This window comes from Dysidea avara, chromosome 2 (genome assembly GCF_963678975.1).
Source record: "Dysidea avara chromosome 2, odDysAvar1.4, whole genome shotgun sequence".
NCBI classification, from domain to species: domain Eukaryota; kingdom Metazoa; phylum Porifera; class Demospongiae; order Dictyoceratida; family Dysideidae; genus Dysidea; species Dysidea avara.
The window spans coordinates 19,171,039-19,188,057 of NC_089273.1; the positions used below are offsets into that span (position 1 = coordinate 19,171,039).

Here is a 17,019-nt window from a genome sequence, read left to right on the forward strand (position 1 = left end):
TTCTCTTGTACACCACTGTGGCCAAAGGACCCATGCCTTCAGTGCATGAAAATACTAAAGGAGAAAATGTCCCATGTTCTACTTCATGAATCCTCTCTTCATAATTTTCTTCTCTAATTCCGCATGCCTGTAATACTGGGGTAAAGATACTGAACAGTGTGTGGGAGCAAAAGGATTAAATGCCTTGACATCAAAATAAGCTTCTGACCACGTTTCCAAAAACCATTGGCAACAACATCAAGACGGGCCCCATCCTCAACATTAGCCAATCTATGCTGAAAAGATTCTCCTGATAATGGTTGTAGAGATTCGACACAATGACATAGTTCAGTTACACTGGAAAAAAACACATCTGTGCCTGCAGTGCATATGTAGTGTATATTAAGCAAATATCACATTCACTTATGTGCTCATCATATTTGATCTAGAGTAAATTTGCTGTTTGCTTTCACATTTGTTGTTGAGTGTAGGAGAAGATAAACAGGATTTGCAGCACATGTGGACTGTATTTGTACAATTTCACACACATGGACAGATGCAGGATAGATGCCATGAATCTGAAGTGCATGGATAAGACATATGTTGCATACACATGACAAATTTAACTTATAAGCTACGTACTTTGATTCGATAATTAAATTTGATTTGAAAACAAAACATGAAAATAATTATACAACTCCATCAACAGTTTATTTACTTTTAGTTCAAATTCAAATGAGTTTGACACTAACTGAAAAGTTCACAAGGCTTTGGTTTTCTGATTCTCCAACATAGCTCTGCTTCTTGTGCTAATACATCTATTTTGTTGTTAAGAGACTTCACATCCTGTAATTTTCTACAACGCCACTACAGTGCAGTGTGTATTTAATCAGTTTCTTTTTTCCGGTGGACGATTAGATGTCTTATCTTTGTCGGTGCATTATCTGCCACCAGAATCTTGGCTGATTAATTCATTGGTTGCTATTAGTCCTCCTTCATACCTTCATTTTGATTCTGTGCCAATAGTTGAAGAATAATGTAGTGCTTTACGCATAATCTTTCTACAAAAAGAATATCTGTAACATATTGTAATACAAGCCACTGTAATTCTTACATGTGCCTTCTCTGTCTTCTCCTAGAATGGCAGCGCAAGCTGACTGTTGTCATCTTTCTCTCCTGGCATGGATGGCCTTTCTGAAGTCACTGCTTCTATCAGAAAATGGATAACTCTACACACAGACCACACATTTTTTGGAACATACGTTTAATAGTTATAGTTTCATTTGCCATTTTATCAATAACTGCTGGTATGCTTTCTTGATTATCATCCAATGAAGTCCTTTCACCAAATCTGTTATGGGGGATAAATTAAGTTTCTCAAGTAACATGTCATACTTGAGATTGAAATGCTTGTGTAGTTCTTCTTTAGCCTTATCATCAGCAACATCCAATACGATGTCAAGGACAACTTCCTATGATCGCTGAATGATCACTTTTAAGCAGAAAATGAACTTACACTATTAAAGTATCTTGGTATGTAAGCGGTCCTTGTCACATCTTTACCAGTGTTAGAACAAGCCTTTGGTCTATAGTCTGGATACCTTTTGTTGTACTAGATTCAACACAAGTTGGTTTTCTTGAGATGAAATATGAGTACTGAAATGTTATCACATATCCCAGTAACTGAATTGGTTACATTGTTAACTTATGACTCCCCTGTATGGCTGAATCCATCAGGTAATGGCTTGACCCACCTCCAGTGTTGCTCTATCCGCTGGGCATCTGTGACTTACAGAACATTACAGCTTCCCTAATGATGGGATCCAACCAGCGACACTTTTTCTCAGTGGAGTTCCTCTGGAAGCATACTAGGAGTGACAGGAATTCTGGGTTTCTTCAATGATTTTCACACGGCACCTGCTCGTCACTCGCCCGCGCTTTCCTGGGACAAGCAGCATGTGAGCTCTCTTCTTCATGGAGCAGGAGGCCTGGATGGAGGCACACTCTAGCATATATTATGCTGAAACCATGAGGTATCGTTTGCTGTTTGGGTTTACAAGAACAAGGGGGACTTGTTTGCGATCCTAAAAATTTTAAACGGATTCATCATAAAAATCCTGCTGGCCTGGCCGCTGCTTGTCCTGGCAAACTGTAGGCGAAGAACTGAATTATGAAGATGACATGAAGTAATGTTAGAAGAAGCAACGGATTGGCCCAGTTCTAAGAATGGTGATTTGGTTAGCATACAAGGCAAAAAAAGTAGAAAATTGATGGCATGGCCTGCAAAAGTAATTAATTTTTGTAACATACTCAGGCCACTAGCACAGGTTGCTAGTGGACCCTCAGCATGGACTAATATTGTTTTCATGAATGTGTAACCACTGTATCTGTATGTAGTTGTACCCATGCTGAAAATCCTTATAAATAAATAAATAAATAAATAAAAATAAAAGCCTGTGACACAGAAGCCTACTGACACTGATTTACGAAATTTGGATAAATTCCACTCAAAATTTCATCTAATTTGCAAGATTAACTGCCAATGAATGGACAAATCGGACCTATTATTCTCACTGTTTATAATTCATACCGGATTCAGTGGTCTCAGGTGTGTTGGTGTTGTTGTGGTTAGTGAATTCTGCCATTCTAAGTGATCAGTGAGTAAACTACTAGCTATACGTAGTACCCTGGATCTAGTGTATCAGTTTTTTTTTCTGCTGAAATGCTGTATGGGTAGATTCTGTTAATTCAGTTTTTATATGCATCTACACATGAATATCTGTGATATTCTGAGGGACTATATGGATGCTGGTTGTGTAGTTTCAAGAGTTACGGTGATGGTATTTCCCCATGTGCAAACAAATAATCAAGTTGAAGAATTTGGTTGTTACCTACAACATGTAAATAGTGATATAAACTTATCTTTATTTGATTAAAAAAAAACTTTTTGTACTTCGTCTAAGACTTTACTAGAGCAAGACACCTATCCTCCATGCAACTTACCAATATTATATCTCTATACCATGCAGAGATTTGTGCGATGCAGTATTACGTGTTAAACCATTACCACTGTATACTCACTACATGGATTTAGCAGTAATAAAGTTTCTTGCCTTAGAACATCTTAAGTTTATTAAGCATGTAAATCATCAAATCCATTCATTGGTGGTTGGAGAGACAGCATCATGGTAGGAGTTATACACTCAACATGCATTGAAGCGTATTGGATTGGAAATGATGGCCGTATATTGATGTAGCCTGTTCTGTATGTTATATCAGAATCTGCTGATAGAAAATGAATACAAGGAAATTTGTATGACAAAAGTACAATGAATTGAAAATCTGCTGCCTCTACCAGGCCAGGTATGCTACACTGAAAAAGCCATTTAGCCAGCATCATTTCTACTAGCGATTAAAATCAAGTGCATTTACGGCAACTGAACACTCGAACAGAGACTGTTCTTGCTGTGTATCTGCTGTGTATCTGTCAGTAAAAAAGTTATTTCTGTAATTTTACAAATGACAACTCAACATGTGTTTGGTATAGTTGATTTATACGTAATATAGTGAGTTTTGTAAACAATTGTTCACATGATAGTGAGCTACAGTGCAAAGTGTACTTAGTTTGTTAATGATGTGTAATTCATATTCACTTCACATTTATATCATATTCATATCATGTGTATCATACATAGGCCACACTAGTAAATATAAGGTACATATATATGTGCCATGGGATTGTAGATGAAGTAAATGTGTAGCAAATGTGGTACTATATGCACTGCACAAAACCACTAGCATACACATGTTGCAAATATCACATGTGATCTTTGTAATATTCAAATCATATTCGGGTTGTCTCACATATGATGCACATATAGTTAACTATAATTGCTTCATATGTACTCTGTTGCACATATAGACAAATACATAATTTTTCCAGTGTTAATAATCCAGCAGTGATGTCTCGAAACTCACTGTGATGATTTGTAGGGAGACTACCATGTGGGCAACAAGGGGCATGCTCAACAGAGAATTGCTTGCCACACACACACACAATTGGAAGGCAACAGTGGTGGTCACCAGTTATATTGAAGGCACAAGGCATCACGAAAAGCACCTTTGTGCAAACAAAAACCATGTTCGGTTAGAGGTAGAGCAGTTACCCAATTGGAAGAGCCTTTTTCAGAAGATAACATGATGGACCTATATAATGATGGTGATAGCATAGATAGCAAAGCATCATGGGAGTCTATGATAGACTGGTGATGATTGCCCAAAATTGTTCTTCTTGCCTCAATCTGTGAAGACAACACTTAGGCACAAGATTGCTGTAAAATAAGGTGAATTAAGGGAGCAGTAACTTTAATGAAGGCACCAAACTGGAACAATGAAAAACTGATGGGATTAACAACCCCCAGACCTCCCAATCTGGTTGGCAGAGCAAACAAGTTTCGTTCACTGTCACTAAAAGATGGTTGACCAGTCAAGTTAGGTAACAATCTACAATGAATAGTTTCTTCTAGAGGAGACAAGAATGGTTGAATGTTAGGAATGCATCTCATTAGAAAGTTCCATTTGCCAATAAATCCGTGTGTAAATGCAGCATATGCAGCTTGAGGTTGGGTAACAGGGATGTCTGACAACTGCTGCAATTCTTTGATCCAGGATGTTACTTGCTTTTCTACAAAGAAGACGACAAATGAATGGGAGCCTAATGCAGCACTAAGATAACGCTTTCCATTCGATGCTATAGAGATCCCAGTCCTCTGAAAAGTGGAAACTGCTGCATCATGCATTCCTTCCTTCACAACAATTCATGTTTTAGAAGGATTAGGGAAATAGCCATAATCAGGACCAACAGATGTCAATTTATTCCACCAAGACTGAAGTTATTTCAAACCACTACAAGCAGTAGCATCATCAGCACATCATATCTGTTGGACAGAACTTCCACCCAAACAATTAATCAGTGGAATCACTCCTAGTGCATACATTGGCATTGCTAGGGGGTCCCCTTGAGTGGTTCTCTCTTCAGAGTGTAAAACTGACCCTCTCATGTACAAATTAACCTCCTTACAGTAAGTGTTTATTAAGATGGTAGAAAAAGGTGGACATACTGTAGGTGCTGTATGTTTCATAAAGCTGTGTGGCGATTAAGAGAGTTAAACACATTGGTAGCATCCAAAAGTATTACTGCATCCACATCAGGGGAGGAAATATCTCTCTTGTAGAATGAACAGCAGCTTCACACCCTGACAATTGACCAGCACATATCTGTAACGAACCAGCAGCTGCTTGAATATCATTTCAAATCACAGACAGAACAGCCTTGGTAATCTCACGACATGCAGTTTCTCCGATCCCAATTGAATGAAATAGCTACATGTATAGCACACGACGTGCTATTATTGTAGCTTTGTTTCATAACAATACATGCAGTACATTAAAATTGAATATATTCAACAATAATTATTATGTCATAATTCATCAATTACTGTATGTTGTTATACATCACTAAGGAAGCTTAACTAAAGCAAACCACTTTAAACCACAAATTTCTATTAGAAATATCTTCTAAACTGTTTTATAGCCTGTCAAAGCCTCACAGCTGCTTTTATGTGTATGTTAGATACCCATTGGAGGTTTTTCAGTAGGTTGATAACCCGAGAGCATGGTTTGGTCACCGAGGCATGGCAATAATTAGTGACTAAGGTGTAGCCGAGGTCACTAATTAGTTCCCATCGAGGTGCCAAACCAAGCATGAGGGTTTCAACCTACTAAAAAAATTACAGTGTGTATCTAACCTATTTAAAAAGCAGCTCATTATCAACACTGACAAAAGAAGCACAGAGTCACGCTAGGTAAGGTCCTTTTCAGCATGTTTGTGTGTGCCGCCAGCTCTGTGGCCAGTTTAGTGTTGTTTTAGCAGCTGTTATTTAGTTTCAAGCTAGCTAATACTAAGAAGTAACAAGCTGGCCACAAAGCGAGAAGCTTTACAACTACTGACAGCAAAGTAACAAGCTTTATTACAACGTGATAAGTTTTATTACAACCTCGATTACAACCTCGATTACAACCTCGATTACAACACCACAAGCTTTATTACAACTGGCCACAAAGCAACAAGTTCTAATTAAAACTGGCCATGAATCAAAGCAACAAGCTATACTACAACTAGCTATGAAGCAACAAGCTTTATAACAACTGGCTACGAAGCGACAAGTTTTACTACAACTGGCCACAAAGCAACAAGTTTTATAACAACTGGCCATGAAGTGACAAGCTTTATTACAACTGGCCATGAAGCAACAAATGTTACAAACAGGTGCAATAGCACAGCTGAAGTGTGTTGATGATCTAATGGTGACAGTGCTGACAAGCACACGAACACAAATGTGCTTGCTGTAAACTCAGCAACACCAGTAGTTTCACTGATGGCTAGCTAGTTGTGAACTGTTGGGGTAGCTGTAATATGCATCGAGCAGCTGGCTTGTTTGGCTTGACAGCTAGCTTGGTCAAGTGCTGGTATGGCTGATGAAGGTAAAAACCTAAATCTCACTAACCATACAACCACTAATTAAATCAGTGACATAGAAAACTCTTTGAAGTGTTATTAAATTTACCATAACAGTCTCACGTGACAACAGGTCTCTAAATGAAACTTAGAGCCCTAACCTCAGGTCTCTAAGTGTATAAATAACCTCATTAACTGTGTCAATATCAAAGAGAATTATTCATGTTGCTTTCTAAGTTTTGATTGTGTACAAAGGGAACAAGCTCCCTTTCACCAAAACTGGAAAATTTTACAAGGTGTGTTATGTTGTTTACAGTGGGATCTCTCTTATCCAGCTGGTCTGGTACATACTATCATCCATATCTCAGAAATGTCCATAACTAAGAACTGCATACTAATAGTATCCTAAAGTGACTATATAACTTAAATACAAGTAATGTTGTTATTTCTATCAGTTTGTGCTATGCAGTTTAGTGAGCAGAGGGGGAAGTCACTACAGAGCATTCATGGTCACTCCCCTGGGCTGTAAAAATGCATTATCACCTAGCAACCAAGTGGTAGTTGTCACTAGTAGAATAAACAAGCCACCAAACAGATAAACAATCTTTAGGATCCCACCACTTAGAAAACCGCCTTCTTTATCAAATGTCTGCATTGGCTGTACAGTGCTCATTAAACAAGGAATATCTTGATTATTCTTGGTACTATAGTCTTAAACTATGCACCATTAGAATCTTCATGTGCTACAGATTCCAGTGGTATAGGGCAATTGGAAACAGTGGAAATTGAAACCGGAAGCGGAAAGTGGAAATGGAATATGGAAATGGTCAAATTATCATATAAATGTACCCTAGAGTGAAACCCTTGTTTAGTGACCACCTCTTACAGAACACCTTCTTATAAAGACCACCTCTGTACAAAGACCACATTGTAATTACATCACAAAGATGGCTAAGGACCACTTTGTGGTCACTTTTGATAACTAAGACCACGTGCACCCTCACTACATGGTAATATTTGGTAAGCTTCAAACATGTATTTCATGGCTCAAATCAATGTCATCTCTTTGTCCACACTTCACTCAAGTCATATACCATCATCGCTTAGTTTGTACCAGCATAGATAATACTATGGTACTGAATGTGTCATACAAAAATATTCCATGCAAGTGAAATGTAGTTAGCACACTAAAATCTACTGTATCAACAAAGAGCCTATATAGTCTTTTACCTGTTTTGATAAAGCGGTCTGACATATGATGTTTGGAACCTAGCTATTATTGCAATGTGAAGAGGTGGTCTTTGCAAAGAGGTGATCTTTATAAAAGGTGACCATGAAGTGGTCAGTATGCCATGGAGATCTAATTATAAAGTGGTCTCTGCACAGAGGTAGTCTTTATAAGAAGGTGGTCTTTAAGAAGTGGCCACTAAACAAGGATTTCACTCTAGGATACATTTATATGACAATTTGACCATTTCCATTTTCCATTTCCACTTTCCATTTCCACTGTTTCCAATTGCCCAGTGGTATACAACAGACTACATTCCAGCAAAGACGACAGAAAATAAACATTTATTCAATGAGTAAAGGCTGTTTATTTACTGTACTAATTTCTATTTTCATTGAGTTTATTGAAGGTGGACTGGCTGATCACTGAAACCATGTGATAAAGTTTAGTAGGGACTAGCCTATGTACAGTAACATGCACGTACAGTGGAATCTCCCTTATCCAAACCTCTATTATCCAGGCACCTCCATTGTCAGGACAGCACAAATTGATCATGTGACTTGTAGCTTATTGACCATAATGAAGTTTGGATTAGATAAAAGCACAAGGAAAGGGAGCCTAAAGAGGGTAGGTATAAACAGTGGACTCAGGGACTCCAAGGACCTGTGGGGACCCAATATTTTTGTGGAATTTTTAGGAAATTTACATACTTACTTTCTATCCTTGTACTACTGAGATACCTTTATCACTAGTCTGAAAAAGCCTAGATCACTCTTTCTCTGTCCTGTGGACTGCTCTTTGTACATTGCCTAGAAATTATAAGTGCCTTGTATGTAGGCCACTCATTCTTTACGCCTTCAGTAAATGTATTAATCAAGGGCTTATTTCTAAAAGGGGTTATTTCTAACAGGTCATTGCCTTCATGTGCTAGCTACGTTGCACAAAGATTGTTTATTGAGCTGCTGGTGTACCTTGCAGTAATCGCTTCACTGAATCCATTTTCATGTCATTGAACTTTATTAACTGGTGACATGTTAGGCTAGTGTGCTCTTTGTGTAGCACAGTAGACTATTCAATGCAGGAAATTTTGAGTGGTGCTTGTATGTTATTTGTAATTGAATTAAACACAGTGTGAACAATTGCAACAGACAGAAAGTGGATTGACCATGAAAGATTAGCCACTGTGACTAGCAGAAGTGTCTAGTAAAAGTACAGAATGTATATAAACATTGCAAAATCCCCATGAAAGTTGGGTCTTCACCGGTCCCAGGGTCCTTGGATCCCCGGTCCTGAGTCCACTCTTTATACCCACCTGTGTCTTCCATTCATTGCTTCATTTTAAAAGTAATCTTTAGTGTTGGATATACATAAGGTAGGAAATTAGGTTTCATTTCATGTATAAGAATATCCTGTTATATCATACAGTATGGTGGTATTGTATAATAGGGATCATGCAGAACTCGGTTTTTCCAGCATATAATATTGCCCTAAAACCAGCCTCAATTTGTCTTCAAGACACCTTGGCAGTATTGGTCAGGCACAGCCAAGCCCAAAAACGTCTTTAGACTAACCTCAAACCCTTCCAAAAAATTTCCATGGAATTAAAAAAAAAATTTAACAGAATTATTTTTATTCTGACTAACTGATGCCTTCAGCCAAGCATAGCTCGACAATGGATATAACTACAGGCTAGATTTCTTCACTGTTCAACGTCGCTTCATCCCAAGAAGTGTCTTTCACCAACCGCAGTACGTACAGTACAATACACGCATCATGGACTTGCCTTTGTCCTCTTTTACATACCAGTTCTTATTCCTGACAATGCTGGCAAGCAGTCAATTCATGTGGCTTCACTTCGGCTGTGTTGGTATCTCGCCCATGTTTTCTGTAGCAACTGGATTGATTGCAGAGATGCTTCTCCTAATGTTCTTTATTTGCAACACTGTGTAACAGATTGAAATAAGTGACACTGAAGCATAATGGCCACTGTTTAATCTCGAGCAGTTTAGGGCTCGCGAATTGTCTGTATTTTCATGGTGATTGGATTGATTGCAGAGGTGCTTTTCCTTCTGTTCTTCATCTATAATGCTGTATAACAGGGTGAACATAGCTTATAGCAAAGCGTAATGACTATGTCATTTTCAAGTTAGTAAATGAAACCTGGGACACATGTTCAGATGAAAACATCAACTCTGAGGCCATCCTTTTTTTAGATGCAGTATGCGTGGGTTTACTATAACGTTAGTAAAAATGTAAACAAACAAGTATGAGGAACTTTAAGTTCAATTAGGGATCATAGAAATAAAAAGTAGGGAAACAAGAGAGATCACTTACACCTGCAGATATACCAGTGGACATTTAATCCCTAATTCAGTCATGAGTATAGGCTGAAATAGGGATTGAACAATGTCCACCAGTATATCTGCAGGTGTAAGTGACCGCCTTGTTTTCATACTTTTTATTTCTATGATCCATAATCAAATAATTTTTCCTTATACATGTAGTAATATAATAGAAACCTGACACTCTGCCTATAGTTTGCACTTACACATTACTTCATGCTCAAAATTGATTCTGGGTTTGAAGGGTTAAGTTAATGATGATTGGATATAGCAATGAAAAGCACAATAATATAACAAGATGAAAGAAACATAACTGAGTAAGACTTGTATGTTTTGTACTAGCAGTTATACAACAATGTATATAATTGAGAATATAGGTTTTGTGATTGTGTTTACACATTGACTAGCACACTTAATATCTACAGTAGTAGTACTAAACACAGTAGTGACTTACAATATCCTTCACTGTTATGTCTGCACCAAGTTCTACAAGTACCTGGACGATACTCAGTTTTTTGGAACTAACAGCATAATTTAGTGCTGTCACACCCTGTGAGTAACAGATGATTAACATGTTATGAAGAGACTTTTACAATGTATACATACATCAGCACAAATAAATCATTTGCAGGCCAAGCAACTACACTAGCAACATTAAATGTCATTACCCAGGGAATTTAGTGTATCTATATCATTGTGATGTAATGACGATGAATTATATACAATGGGTGAATATTGGAATTCTGAAAAGGAGTTTCCACTAAAAGTAATTAATTGAATATTCTACAGTACTGTTCAAATATAACATCATCTTGTTAGAGTGCGAGTAATTAAAAAACTTGCAAATTAAAAGGCGTGGCACCTGTTTCTCTTACAAGTATTCATCCCAAATGAACTGGATGAGTACTTACAAGCTAAAGGGTGCCATGCCCTTTATTTAGCAAGTTTTTAATTGCTCATGCTCTTGCAAAATGATGTTACATTTAAGCAGTACTGTAGTAAAGTGTTTTATTATAATAACTGACTGCTTCAATAGAGTACCTAGATGATTATAATAACAATACACTAATATCTGATGTTGCTGTTATAACCATGATTAACTAAGATAAAGGCTATTATTGCATTGTATTTCACGACAAATCCTAGATGTAAGAAAACCTGAAATTTCAAATTTTCCAAGTAGTAATTTGTTAATGGATATGACAAAAACATAAGGACTCACAGACTATCAAACACAATAGCTTAAATTTGGGCTTGCTGTAGTATAACAGCCAAAACAAACATCTTGCACCAACCTCCAAATGTGACAGGAAGTGTAGTTACAAAAACTGGTCAAGCCAATATTAAACCATGAGCTTAAAACAAGTCTTTAATAAAGTGCAATTGATATTGAAGCTGTCTATTTTGGTACTGTACATAAGTGTAAATCAACAAAATGACATAATTGTATTTGTAGTAGCAAGCACCTTACTGGCTGATTAACTACAACATACTGTTAAGCCTACCCATCATTATCTGTCACCTGAAAATGTGCACCAAACTACACTAAGTATTCACAACAATTAACCTGAACACAAAATCCAAGCAACATCACATGCTCAACAGCCTTAAAGCTTGTGTATTATATTCTTCACATGTGTAATGTATAATACAAAGTGTGCACATTTCATTAAACACAAAAGAAATAAGAGACTAGTTTTAATTGCAGGGCTAATATCAGGTTGGGCATGATGTAACATTTTTCTCAAAAGTTTACATCAGATGATTGTTGCAATTAGTATTCCCCTAGCAGCTATACAGTGAGTTACTATAGAAAATAAATGCCCTCAGGCAAGTTCCTCTCAGCTTGTTTGTAAGTCTATTTTCCAGTCCTTTCATATTTTAGTTGTGTCCATTGTAAAATTCCAAAGGGCTTTCCTGAAACCACTGGTAAACCCTTTGGTGTCCTATCGCATACAGAATAACAATAACAAATGTGACCAAGATTTTTCAAAAAATGGTTCAAATCGCACATAATAGTTGGTAGCTAGCTACATTGCACACTACCACACTACGCCTTAGCATTGCTCAGATTACTCAAGACCGAGTTAAGAGTTGTCTTTTCTGGGATGTGTGGCAAATGTTGGTAAGGATCTGAGAATCAGTGGTGCACTATGGGATGGCTTGATACAATTTGCTAAATACTTTTGGTGCTGATTCTGCTGCATATCAGCCACTAAGAAGCCAGTATTGTCCATTATAACCTTGTACTCAAGTTTAATCATGGTGTCTCTCCATTTTGAAGTCTTCTCTTGCTACCCCACTTCCCTTTTGAGCAGTTGGGATAGTATTCCACTCATATAATTCATCAATTTCTATATATGGTGGGATAAAAGTAGCTGTTTGTAATGTTCTGTAAGGTAACACACTGAGGCATAAATTTCATATACATACCAAAATCTTGTCACATAGGTGCAGCCGAGGGTGGGCATGAGCATGTATTTGCCCAACCATCACAGTTTCTTGTTTGGCCATCTTCAACTATGGCCCAACCATCACAAGTAGTTAGTATAAATAGCAGCATACAAACAATCTTGTGACAGTTATACTATAATAGTGCACATGTCACTTGTTGAGTAATAATTATGAACAAGTTCAACAAAGGTCATAGTCCAGTTGATTGTCATCACATGATCAAATGGTACGGTTGTACTGTTTAAGTAGGGATCCGGGTGAAAATTTCGTGCGCCACCAAAAATTCTGCCTTTGAAAACCATCCTAGATTTTTTTAGAATCTATAAAACAAACTATATAATCACAACAAATAAAAATACAATGAATAAAATACAACTACTGGGAAAGGGGAACAACAAAGAAAAACTACAGGGAAAGGGAAAGTCATCATCACTACCTTGCAGAGCCCAATACCTTAAAATCATTCGAGCATTATTCACCCATAAACAAACAGAGTTGTTGAAGTAGATTTCTTCTGGCCACTTTAGGTGAAATGCCACTACAGGTGGAGGTATGATCAGCAATAGAATTAAGAACTGACAATGCAAAAGGTGTCCATACCCCAAAACTTTTCACAACTAGTGGAATGAAATCACCTCTTGCCCTCTCCACAGTAGCAAGGTGCTTCGCATCCTTAGCCACCTCTCCAGCTGCTGCAGCCACCCCACACAGGAAGTGGAGGAAGAAATTTGAGCAGGCTGAGTAATGCTGCAGACAGAGACATCAAAATAGGCAGGACGACCAAGTTGATAATCAGGATGGAAAATGTCTCCTGGACATGAACTATCATCAAAAGAGGCACATTGCTCTTTAAGAACACCTGGATGGTCTTGTAATAAGGCATGATGAAGGATGTTAACTAAGGCACCATGGCAGCAGATTCTCATAGGACCGTGGGAACAGCCTAAAAGATGGTCTCCAAAGCAATCTATGGAAGAGAGGCATGTACACAATGGGGAAATGGGAAACAGAGAAACTCCAAGCCATAGACACAAACCAACAATAAACTCTGGACCTGGGATAGCTAAACCAAGAGAGGTTGAAGGAATAGCTTTAAGCCAGCCACTACTGGTGCCAGAAGAATGAGAAAGGGCAGTCAACCATCCTAGAGACATTACGAGATGAAAATCACCTTTACGGAATAGTACTAGTCCATAGAATACATTAAATATAACAAAATACTTATAGGTGGCCGGATATAGAATTTTTTTTAAATCGCCAAAACTCAAATTTTAGACTGACTGACTGACTGACTGACTGACTGACTGACTGACTGACTGACTGACTGACTGACTGACTGACTGACTGACTGACTGACTGACTGACCACAGTCACAAGCCTAGAGGTCAAACGAAGCAGTGTACTGTCACCATCTTATGCCACAATAACAAACTCACCAGTAGGGTGTGCCTTTTGGGGTTCTGACGAGTGTGTGCTCTCAGTGCCTTGTCTTTTCTTTTATCTTCAATCAGGCTGCTTGTCCTCTTCTTCATTCAACGAAACCATATTGAGGCGTAAATTTTCTGTATCAACACTTTCTTTAAGCAGCATAATAGACACCACAAGATTATTTAAGGTGCTTGCACACTACTATATGGTACGGAGATACCGGTACTAGGTAGCCACCTGTATCTTCATGATAGGTCACAGGATCACGCCCATTCTTTATTCTACACATTATTAATTAAAACCACAATGACCACACCCCTTTTACGCTAGCTACAGAATAGCTAGTGACCACACACCTTCAAGTTGGTAGGCTGACCCGGGATGTTCTAATAATCAATCGAAACCATGATGACCACACCCTTTTCAAGCGAACATCTTTGCAGGCTAGCTGACTCGAGATACTCTAATATAGCAGTCACCCTATTAGAACAATCACATGTTTATAGCTAGCTGTATGCTTTTAATAACAAAAACTAAACTAACTAGTATATAAATTTAAAATGAAGTAGTGATCCAAGTGATAAAAGTAGTGAAACAAGAGATGAACGATGGTAGCTATTACAGCATAGTTCGGTGGGAAATCCCTACTTTGGCATTGAACACAGAATAATTGCTATATCATGCCAAAGTAGGAATTTCTCATTGAACTATGCTGTAATAGCTACCATCATTCATCTCTTGTTTCATTACTTTTTATCGCTTGGATCCCTACTTCATTTTTAAATTTATAATTTTTATGATATACTATGTATTTAGGTGAATCCTTTGGAAAGTCGGTCCTTTGACATCTCAAGTAGATTCATGTGACACATAGTTTAATATTTTTTGATTTTTTAAAATACAAAGCTGAAGTCTTGTACCATGGTAGAGCACAAATATTAAATGTCTGAGTCAGTCGGATTCTACCAGTAAGATATTTTATTCATAAATTATTAGTTCTGTAGTTTAAGCATGTTTTAGTTTACTATGGAATGTGCCACACACTCAAGGTGTGAATACTTCCCATGAAGTTGAGTACAAAAGAACAAATGTTGTTCTAGAATGATGATACACAGTTTTCACACAATGATGTATGCCATGGAGGTTGATTGTACTTAGGGTCATAGGATCATTGAATCTTGTAATTCGCGAATTACAGTGAACAAAATCAAACAAATAGGTAATACGCTCTTTACGTGCACTAAGGATTTCATGCTGCAGGAAAATTTAAGGACCGACCTGATCTTGAAAAACTTACCTCTTTGGCACATTGGTCAATTTTCTGTTTTGTAGCTTAAACGAGAAACCGGGTGCTCATCTATCTTGTGTTAAAATTTCAGCTTAATATCTTTAAGCATTCCTGAGATATAGTCAATTTTCTGTTCTGCACATTACAAACTAATTTTTATGGTAATGTATTGAGTTCTGTGAGTGATTAATGGTGACAAATGGTGACAAATCATTTTGTTTACCAATAATTCCATTATCACCATCTAAAATATTTTAAAAGACATTTCTGATAGTTTAATGAAGTATTCTTGGTACTTTTCTGCAATTAAATGCCATAATTTTACATTATTGTCTAAGACTAAGTTTTAGTCATTCCGATACCTGAACAAATCACCCAATTTTTAAGTTAAGTGTTGTCCCATACATGTGAAATTACTACATGGTCTGATATAATCATCAATATCTCCTAGGAAAAAGAAGCTATGGGTGTGTAAATTCACAAGGATAAATTCATATTAATTTACAGTAAAATCACAAGGATCGGAGTAAAACCACAAATACCTAAAATTGCTCTGCTTATAAAAATTCAACAGTGCATTTTCATAGCAAGAAAATATAACATTGGGATGGGGATTTGGTAGTATTGTTTTTTCCAAGACTGTAGAGTGTTGTGGTTTGTTATGGAAAATTTTAGAAATGGAACTTTGAGAAGATGGCATCCCTGGTGCTTAATTGTGTGATCGTGAGTCTAGCAAATTAAAAATTCCTGAATTGAAGTAATGGTTGGCTTGTAGAGGTATATACTCCATTGAAAAGGAAGAAGGAAGATTTGATAGCCAGGTTTCTTAATGAAGGCATGCCTTTGTGCTAAGTAGTATAAGCAGTAGTTTGATTGTTAAATGTCTTCATACAGTCAAGAGTATACAGTCTATAATCATGCTGTTTGTAAGCATGTAAGCTGTTTCTCTCTGTATGATATTGTTTGATTACATAGGTGTTGAAAATGGGAAATGGCCTCCCTACTCCCTGGAAAACGCTTGGAAGAAAAGATAGAAATGCTCTAATAGAGCAGTCACCTTTGCATTTATTTTAAAAACACTGTTTACTTCTTTATAATATACCCCTGTACATTATAGGGTCAAAGTGCACATATACATAGAATGGATGGGTATACACACTAGTGGATCCTGATGATGTTTATACTACTAGTGGTGAAGCTTGTGTTGCACCAGTGATTGATGATTGGATGAGTAACCAGATAATGTCTATTGCTGAGATTATTAATTGCTTTGTAACATGGTAAGTTTGTGACTCACATCCCTGTAGGGATTTTAAGGCTATCAACAGTATAGTTGTACTGATTATTGGATTGGTAATCTGTAGAAGCTGATAATTAGCTGTTATTACCATAATCAGAAATCAATTGTAATGGGCTGTGGCCAGCAGATTATTAGTCTATTCAGCTTCAGCAGCTGCAGTACCACTGGAGGGCTGGTGTCAAAGGCTCTGGCATGTACTTGGGCAATTTGTTTATGTTTTGTGGTAACCACAATAGTAAACAATGATGGTTGGAGCCTAGCCCACTTGTCTGACTAGCAATTTTGAGTTGAGGTAAGTGTGCAACCTCACAACATTGTCTACTTTTAGTGGAGTTTGCACAAGTGTAACTTGTGAAAATAAGTCAATTCTCAAAATTTTTACTTTACTCAGCATCTGTAGGAAAGGATCAAAGAAACTAAATCACAAACCGGTAACTGATTTAAAGGAGAACAAAATAACATTGATGCAGCTTGCTTAAATAG

General features: G+C 37.3%; 1 protein-coding gene and 1 long non-coding RNA gene across 3 annotated transcripts in view; both read right to left on the reverse strand.

The window, feature by feature from the left end:
• LOC136246758 (probable serine/threonine-protein kinase DDB_G0271682) overlaps window positions 1-10,625 on the reverse strand; it is a 58,983-nt gene extending 48,358 nt beyond the window's left edge. Inside the window, exon 1 of the mRNA XM_066038321.1 lies at window positions 10,521-10,625. The gene's annotated coding sequence lies outside the window, so the exon portion shown is untranslated. The remainder of the gene's footprint in view (window positions 1-10,520) is intronic.
• On the reverse strand, window positions 635-4,316 carry LOC136243565 (uncharacterized). 2 transcript variants are annotated; one of them, XR_010694901.1, is made up of 5 exons: window positions 1,496-4,316; window positions 1,375-1,451; window positions 1,242-1,330; window positions 1,094-1,188; window positions 635-1,040 (listed from the first exon to the last, which is right to left on the reverse strand). It is a non-coding gene; the product is annotated as an uncharacterized lncRNA (long non-coding RNA). The 2 variants fall into 2 exon arrangements; XR_010694900.1 differs by having other exon boundaries at window positions 1,375-4,316.
• Window positions 10,626-17,019: the final 6,394 nt, after the last annotated feature.